Source organism: Pagrus pagrus, assembly GCF_965226575.1.
Source record: "Pagrus pagrus genome assembly, chromosome: 14".
In the NCBI taxonomy this organism is placed as follows: domain Eukaryota; kingdom Metazoa; phylum Chordata; class Actinopteri; order Spariformes; family Sparidae; genus Pagrus; species Pagrus pagrus.
Window position 1 is genome coordinate 9,692,463 of NC_140198.1, and position 9,040 is coordinate 9,701,502.

At 44.2% G+C, this 9,040-nt stretch overlaps 1 pseudogene across 1 annotated transcript; it reads left to right on the top strand.

Annotated features, from left to right (window-relative positions):
* The first annotated feature begins 255 nt into the window (after nt 1-255).
* LOC311269042 (putative polypeptide N-acetylgalactosaminyltransferase 8) lies at nt 256-2,138 on the top strand (annotated as a pseudogene). Its single transcript has one exon. The product of its transcript is annotated as a putative polypeptide N-acetylgalactosaminyltransferase 8 (transcript).
* The last annotated feature ends 6,902 nt before the right edge of the window (nt 2,139-9,040 follow it).

Sequence of the window (9,040 nt, forward strand, 5' to 3'; positions counted from 1 at the left end):
GAAGTAACTGACAGGTTTCTCAACCCCCCTCTCATCCACCTGTAATAACACAGCCCCAGCTCCAGCATCACTTGCATCCATCTGCAACTTAAAGGGGCGGTCCAACCGGGGAGCAGCAAGCACTAGAGCTGATGACAGCAGGTCCTTCAACTGGTTAAATGCCTGTTGACAGATGTGAGACCAGACATATTTAACATCACCTTTTAACAAATCAGTCAGTCTTTCAATGCACGTGCAATACGCAGAAGGCCCAGGATGAGATCTGGCTGGTTTAAAGGATCACTTCTGGTCTTTGCCGTGACCGCCGCTGTGTTTTACCTCAGCTCCATTAAAAGAGAAGTCAAAACCAGCGTGGAGAAAATTCAGAGGGCCCACAGCAATGACTCCATCAGGGGTCAGGGAATACTCAAGAGGATGGACAAGATGGAGGTACACATCAACAAGCTGGTAAATGTGCTGAATAAACTTGAAAAGAGGGAACCAGCAGCGCCACAGGCGATGGCAGAGGTGAAGAAGGAGGGGAAGGTGGTGAGGAAGCTGTAACCGAACTCAGCTCTGTTCAGTAAGTGGGGAGACGAGCTGTCAGAAGAGGAGCAGAAGGAGGCCGAGAGGTTGTTTCAGAGATACGGCTACAACGCCTTCCTGAGTGACAGGCTTCCCCTCAACAGAGAGATCCCTGACACCAGGCCACGCAGGTGTGCTGAGAAAAAGTACCCAGAGGATCTTCCTACGATCAGCGTTGTGTTGATCTACCTGGACGAAGCTCTTTCTGTCATCAAGAGGGCCGTCTGCAGCATCATAGACAAGACACCAGCTCAGCTCCTGAGGGATATCATACTGGTGGACGATCACAGCAGTAACGAGGATTTGAAGGAGAGCCTGGATGAATACATCAACAACATCCACGCGGAGCATCCAGGCCTGGTGAAGAAAGTCCGGCACTCGGAGCAGCTTGGCCTCACTCAGGCCAGACTGTCGGGATGGAAGGCTGCTGAAGGGGACGTGGTGGCCATCTTGGACGTTCACATAGAAGTCCATGTGCAATGGGCAGAGCCATTGCTAGCTCGCATCAAGGAGGACCGGACAGTGATTCTGACACCAGTGTTTGACAACATCAGATTTTATGACTTGACAGTGAATCCCTACATTGCTGTGGCAGATGCCTTTGACTGGGCTCTGTGGTGCATGTACGAGTCCTTCAGACCGGAGTGGTACGATTTAAAGGACGAAACACAACCTGCCAAGAGCCCGTCCATCATGGGGATTCTCGTGGCTGATCACAAGCCTCGATGGTGGAATGAAAATATACGGTGGTGAAAATGTGGAGCTCGGCATCCGGGTGTGGCTATGTGGAGGAAGCATAGAAGTCATACCTTGCTCTAAAATTGCCCACATTGAACGGCTCAAAAAGCCTTATCTTCCAGACTTGAGCATAACGATGAAACGTAATGCGCTGAGGGTGGCGGAGGTGTGGCTGGATGAATATAAGTGCAACGTCAACATTGCCTGGAACCTTCCCCTGGAGAATCATGGGATAGACATCGGGGATGTGTCTGAGAGGAAAAAACAGAGAGAGGCTGAATTGCAAGCCTTTTAAGTGGTATCTGGGTAACGTTTACCCCCTGCTGGACCCTCTGAAAAACCTGCTAGGCTATGGAGCGCTAATTAATGACCTGAGGCCAGAAGTCTGTATCGACCAAGGCCCAATTCCTGGAAACACACCCATTGTATATGGCTGCCATCACTTCGGACCACAGCACTGTTATTATCGCACTGATGGACAACTGTACATCGGAGGAATAAAATCTCATAAGTACAACAGTAACCGCTGTCTGGTGGACCCCGGCACTGGAGTCGACCCGGGAGTGTACGAGTGCAAAGAAACCCAGAAGAAGAAGTTCCATATGCTGTGGGACTTTAAACAGAATGGACCGATCCAGAACAAAGAAACAAAGGCCCCAAAAACCCCCACAGGTTGTGCTGGAGGTCCAACCCGGCCGGAGTGCAGAGAGAGAGTGTGGCTTCCCAGAGCTGAGCCTTTCTGCTCTGGCCTGGTGGCCACACCCCACCAGGTGCCAGTCATCAAGCCTGATGAGCTGGCTGCAGGCTCTGGAGACTCCTCCAGCCATCACAGATGAAAAAGTGTCTCGTCACCCCGCAGTGTGAAGGATTTATGAAGTCATTCAAATCAAATGCATCCGAACGCTTTCAAAGGAGACACATGAAAGAGCAGGGTGATAATCAAAGAAAGCAGCGTGGTCATCCCTTAACCATATCTCAGTATAAAACCAATTGGAGTTCTGTTCCCCTGTTTGTTTTAAAGTGCTGGAACAGTCAGTCCCATTTAAAGGCAGGGACAGATGATTGCAACGCCACCTGCACAGAGTGTGGAGAGGACTATTTACCAACGTCAGGTTCCATTTGCCTCATGGGCACCGCGGGCAGGTTACCAGGACAGCTGACCTCAATAGTCAAACGGAGGGTGCAGCGAGAACGGCTGCTTGTTGACTGGTGGAGCAGATCGCTACAAGTGGGTGAGCACACATCGTTTGATAAACACACACGGAGACGATCGCAGGCACAGGCCTGCTCGTGCAAATATTTGAGTGTGAACCAAGGACATGCTGCTGAATGTTAAAATGCACAGAGGCGAAATTAATTCCCTCCCTCTTCAGTTTTATCTGTCTGCACAGCACAGTCACACAAGAGCACACAAAGTCCACAGAAATTAACACATTCATACATTCACACACGCACACACACACACACACACAGCAGAACACTTTCATTACTTGAGTTTTGAGTTAATGGTAGGACGTCGCTCGACAGAAGTGACATTTGGATGGAAGTACATTTTACTTTCATGTCGCACACCTGGAGAATTTGACGTCGCGTCGTCTGATTCTGTCACACTGTGTGATTGGGTAGTCACGTTTCATATCACACGTCACATCACATATCCTCCGGCTGGAGGATAGTGTCTGGTTACCATAGAGACGACAGAAACCATTCGAACACTGCGGTGTTCTTTTAATTCCTGTTGAGCATCCTTAACATTAATCAGGCATCAAGCTATATCTCACAGCAAAATCTTCTCCATTCACCGGAGCGGGTGATAGTTGTTGATTAGTATATCTCTCTTCTATTAGGATAAAAACAAAACAATTATGTAATATATACTTTCTGGTTGATTTGGTGTCACAACTGGTGGTAAAAGTCAGTGACTTTGAATACCCCATGTCCAAGTTGAGTTGATGATAACATTTTACTTGACAATTGGGGGCAGCAAAGATGCATGAGCTACAGTTAACTATTGGAAGTGATATTTATTGTGTCACGCTCTTCAAATAAAGGAAAAAAAGAGCTGTTTCCTGGTTGAAGTTTGTTTTGGTGTATTGTCATGTATGTAAAAACAATGTTTTCCTTGTGATGCAAGAACATTTTCAGAGAAATCGGGCATTGTAGCCGGTCTAATCCAGTCTAATCTACCCATGCTGAGCTGTGCTATGAGCAGATCTCATGCTGCATGCACAACACAACTGGTTTTCCAAACAACAGGACAGCAGGGGGTTTGTCTTGATAAAGAGTTGGAAATGTGCTGGTTTGCACAAACTAGAGCAAGAGCCTGTTCGCCTGCAGCTCTACACCTAACGGCTCAATGTGGCTGTTTGTTCTTCCTCCCTACAAAATTTCAAACTGATCCCCTGACTAAAAGTCCCCAAACTGTCCAAATCTTATTGTGTAGACCTACAGGTATTCAGAGAAAAATGGCCCCACTAACAGAATACAATGCATCTCTTGTGGCTGCTTTAAAGTAAAAGTCATACTTCATACGTCAGTTGTATACTTTTAATTTGAAGCAGAAGCAACAGGGAATGTTTGCTTTGCGTTAGCAGCAGTAAATACAACTCTGACACGGCTGTAGCAGAGAGATCAGAGAAAAGAAAGGCTTCTAGCAATATGAGAAACTCACAAACACTAACGCTGCATTACATGGTTCTTTTCCCATGATTCATGCATGTGTGGGACATAGTTAACAATGACGTCTACTAAATAGAGAGGGGGAGGACAGATACAGTAATTATCTATTGATAAATGATAAAAAATCATTTTGCGTTATACATTCTTATACATAAAATATTAATTTCTCTCTGTTTTTTGTGTTTTTTAACTTCTGAGTATTGAAAATATAGCTTGGTCAACATCCTAAAGACATAACAGACTATTTTTATCATTTTTTTTCAAGATCCGAGCCTCAATTCCAAAATACCATCCTCCTAAAACTGCACCTCAGTGTCAGAATGCTGAAGACAAAAGGTTGGGGGGGGTAAAAAGTTCCCATGACTTTTCATCACTTTAAGAGGTTGTTAAAAAATATAACTGAACTGTGAGAACAATGATTAGCACCAGTCAGGCATAGAGGAGCTAACAGACTCACCTGACTGCACTTATATAAAGAATTGTCTTATCTTTATTCAGAGGTAAAATCCCTTTATTTCAACTGTTCAATTTATCAAGCAGTGGAGGTGTGCAGCCCACAGGCATGAGGAGGCATGGTGAATGCCTAGCGTGGGCCCAAACAGTTCCCTTAGTCTTTCCAATGGTAATTATAACAGCATAATAGGTCCCTGGAGACTCGTCGGAATTACTGGCCGGGAAAAAACAGTGTCAACAAAACAATCATCCACCATAGATCACTGTTAGTAGCAGTGCAACGGAGGGAATGAAACAAACTCCTCAAAGTCAGAAGGAACACTGTTGGGCCAAAGAGGAAAAAGAGGTGAGGTGATAAAAGTCAACGCGTTCTACATCCAGAAGCACGAAAGCGTGAGCAGAAAGAGTTGGACTGTTGGACAGTTTTGAATCTAGAAAAATTATCAAAATGTTATGTATAATTGTATATCTGACATATGGGCAGTTTGACACAGTTTATATGATTGACTTACGATTCAAACTATAATTAAAATCTCTTGGGTAGATTATCTCTACAAACAACTTTTGTAAAAAAAAAAAAAAAAAAAGAAAAAGAAAAAAAAGAGTGGATAAGTGAAACTTTGAGGGGAACAACAGGGACTTAAAGCTTTTAAAATGTTACGCTGTGTTGCTCCTGAATACCGCTGCAGTGGATAAACGACAAATCCTCAAAACACAGTGAGCATTTAGTGATTTCTCCCCAAGTCCTTCATTCCTCCCCGCGCTCCTCCTGTGGCTCTGTGGACATCATTAGGCTGACTGAGGGATGCCAGGCGACTCCTCCGTGTGTCTCTGTGTGTGTGGTGGGGGGTAGTCTGGGAAATTGCAGCAAAAATTGTCAACAATGCAGCTGTTTCATGAGGGATTTGATAGGAAGCCGTTGTGGGAAGGTTTACCAGTATAATGGTCCATAATTGATGTCCAATTATCAACTTCCTTCAATGTGGCGCCTGACCTCTGCCTGGAGGTGTCTCCTGAGATACAGTAAATGATGTTCACACTTCATTTAGCACCAACTGGATATGTGCTAATAATCAACATGGGCGTAATGTATTTCCCAAATGAGGCAGTGTTTGGATCAAGATGCTCATACAGGGAGAATTTTGTGGTAAAAACTACGCAATAAAAAAGGACTTTTTAGCAAAGTTGTCATTGACTTGAAAGATCCGTTATGACATTGTTCTCTACATACAGATGATCATTTAATCTATGTATCATTTACATGGTGTCAGTCAGTCATCAGAGACAGGAAACTTAACGACAACAGAGCCTGTCCTCGTCAGAAAACAACCCATATTTGTTTGTCGTTACGTGGCGACCTCTAGCGGCTGTATTAATTACTACAGCTGCAAAGGAGGAAGTGAGGAGAAGTAGTACAAAGGCTGATGAGTCCGTTTAGAGAAGAGGTCAGGGATGGGCAGTCGGGTTGAACAAGCACAGGACTGTCATTCAGGAGACCACTGTTAGTCCAGTGTGAAACCAAAAGTCTACAAAGTGACTACAACAGTATATTTGTAACAGAAGTAACAGCGACTTTAACCCAAACAGCAATGTTTTGCTAAACCTAACCATGTGGTTTTAGTGCCTAAACCAAACCTAACTGTGATTTTATTAACTGTGAGCTTTATTTAATGTGCATTTGTTCAACGTGGCTTATAAATTGCCATGTATCTGCTTTCATTCAAGTTACATTATGGTGTCTGGGGTATGGTATGGTACATGGTATCTTTATTTATTTCTATGCCGGTAATATTAGAAATAATCTATATGCAAAGTGTCTGGCTCTCTGGTTTCTCAAGGTTTCGTTGTCATTGGGTGATTCCTTAATCTCAAAAGAAATCGTTATTTTGGCACACTCAGAGCTCCCTTTGCACTGCTACAAATAAACAGTTCAAGGTGAAAGTCAAGTCACAACAGAACAGTGGCTCAGCTCTATTTGTTGGCGCTGCTGGCTCCACCGGTGAACTCTTTATCGTCCATGCCAGTGTACTTCAGCTGCTGGCTGGGTCAGTTGTTATGCTGCTGTCTCAGAGCTGCTGTTAAGAAAAGTGTTGCTGCTGGTTTACCACCAGTCTGTTTGAGGCTGCCTCTCAAAATTTGCTTTTTCCTGATTCTTCAAAATGTTTGACAGGGCAACCTGCCCTGGTAGAGAGCTTTCACCCCTGCTTGACACCGTGGTTGTTAATAAAGAATGTTTTTCACCCAGTACATCCTTCAGAGTAGCACTGTGTGTCAACATCTTGACGCAGACACCCTCAGACACTGCGTTACGGACTCTTATCTGTCTAGTCTTTTCTTTTTTTCCAGCATGTTTTCTCCGGTTTCTGCTGTTCTTCACCTGCCCACTAACACGCCTCTGTTACAGTCTACATGTATGGGATAACAGTTTCTGTAACAGTTTTCTGGCTAAACCGGAAGGATTTCCAGTTGTACTGTGTACTGTATTCAGCACGGTAATCCTGTAATTTACAATCTCCTACTTCTAATGTGTAAAAGCTATACCACCGTGCAAGTGTTCACAGCAAAGCACCCCATGCACACTCACATTTTCTACTTTGTTTCATGTTTCTGTAGAACCTCCATTTCCTCTCCATCCAACAACATTCTGCGCTCCTTCATCTCCCCTTCTCCTGTTTATCCTCCTGTCCTCCCTAACCTGGTGGGATTTGCTCCTCTTGGATGGGCCCAGAACCAGATGGTGCTCAAAGGCTTAGGGGTTCTGACTGGCACTGTTTCTGATTTGTGCTTATCTGGCCGTGAGCTGCCTCTCGTGCTGCTGAAAACATCCGGGCCAGTGGTTCATGTCTGTTTATGCCGGGCGCAGCTGACCTTTGGGATCCCTGGCCTTCCAGTCTGCTGCACATGGGACAAGCTGCCTGCCCCCAGTGCTCGATGATGCAAGGCACTGCATACTTTATAAAGCCTTTATACCACATGCGTTCACATATGTGTGTGTGAGAAAAAACAGCAGGAAAACAGACACACACATTGCGTAGCATGCTGTTTCAGACAAAACTGTGTGTGCTTATTTGGTGAAGGCAAATATAAAAATCATTAAGAGATGATGCCTCTCTCGCTCACATACACTTACACACAAGTTCTTGGCAAAAAAAATTGAAAAAAAAAAAAACAGCAAACCACTGAAATGGGCAATTTAATATCATGCTCTGTACCTCTGAACAGTATCTTTTCTTATCTGCCTCGTCATGCAGGCAGCTGTGGGTGTTCATACTGCATGTGCTCCTGAAGAGCTGCGTGATAAGGGAAGGAAGGTGGGTAGCTAAAGGAACGGGAACGTGACAGAGTTACTAAAACCAATATGGTGGTCGACTCCAGAAAACAAAGACCATGGCAACAAGAAGACGGGACTGGAAAGAAACAGGGGATTTCATTTTCCGACTCACAGATCAAAGAAGAAACCGAGCCCAGAGGCTTCTCTCGCCAGAGCTTGAAGATCTCAATGAATTAACAAAAGGGAAAATTCAAATGTGTTTCACTGACTCAACAGTGGAGAAGAGACATCTCTGATGTGTTTCTGAGTTATTATTTTCATTTTTCCCTTTGTCCAGCTCAGAATGCACAAATCCAAACAAAAACTTATTAGGTGATAGCGAGCGGGATGACTGCAGGAGGCTCAGTAAAATTCTTATTAATTCTGAGAATTGTAGCTTGTTGTGAAATATAGTAACTTGAGCTGAGATTTACAAGGCAGATTTACCAACCAGACAAAGCAACAACAGCCCCAGGGCTGCACTACAGCTGCAGGTATCTGAAAAGCTCAGGGTTGTTAGTGGTGTTATTGTGTTGGTCTGTGGTAAACTGAGGTGATCCGATTGCAACGTCCTGTCTCATACGTGGATCGGTGTCAAAATTTGACTTTGAAGGGTGCAATATGCAAGAAGTTAAAATTAAATTAACAACATAATGTAAAGAAATTGAAGAAACAGTTTTGACATTATGGTGTCTATTTATTGTGTTGCAGAGATATCTACTGAAGTTAGCATGCTAACCAGCTAGCCCCAGCCTGTCCTGGTCTGAAGCTCCCTCGCTAGCAGTGTGAACACCAACACTCCCCTCCGAGTTCAGTTTAGTCTGCTAGCTACACAGCTAACTAGCTAATGGCAGCTATAGCTAGCAGTTACTCAACCCCCATTTGTTTTGAGCATGAAGTTGACAGGTGGCCAATTATTGCATATTGCACCTTTAAAAGTTTTAAAGCTGAATCCAATTTAATAGTGATGATGTTGAACTTGCTTTTTGATATTTAACAGTTTCAGTTTGGCTTTATTCAGACCCACAGTGGATTTTTGTGCCCGGGGTTCAAAAGTGGGCTAATAAGTATGCTGCATGAGTACGAGTACTGCCAGGGCACAGGTTTGGTTTTCAATCAAAGCGCTCCATTAAAGTGAAGTGCACCATCAAAAAAAGAGAGTACAGACTAATCAGCTGAATCACCTGCTATGATGTCAAAATGGAACATGATCAAAAGTCACCACTGAGAATCAAATGAAAACACATTCACCTCAAATAGAGTTGTGGTTGTGGTTGCAAAGACTGAGCAGGGAAC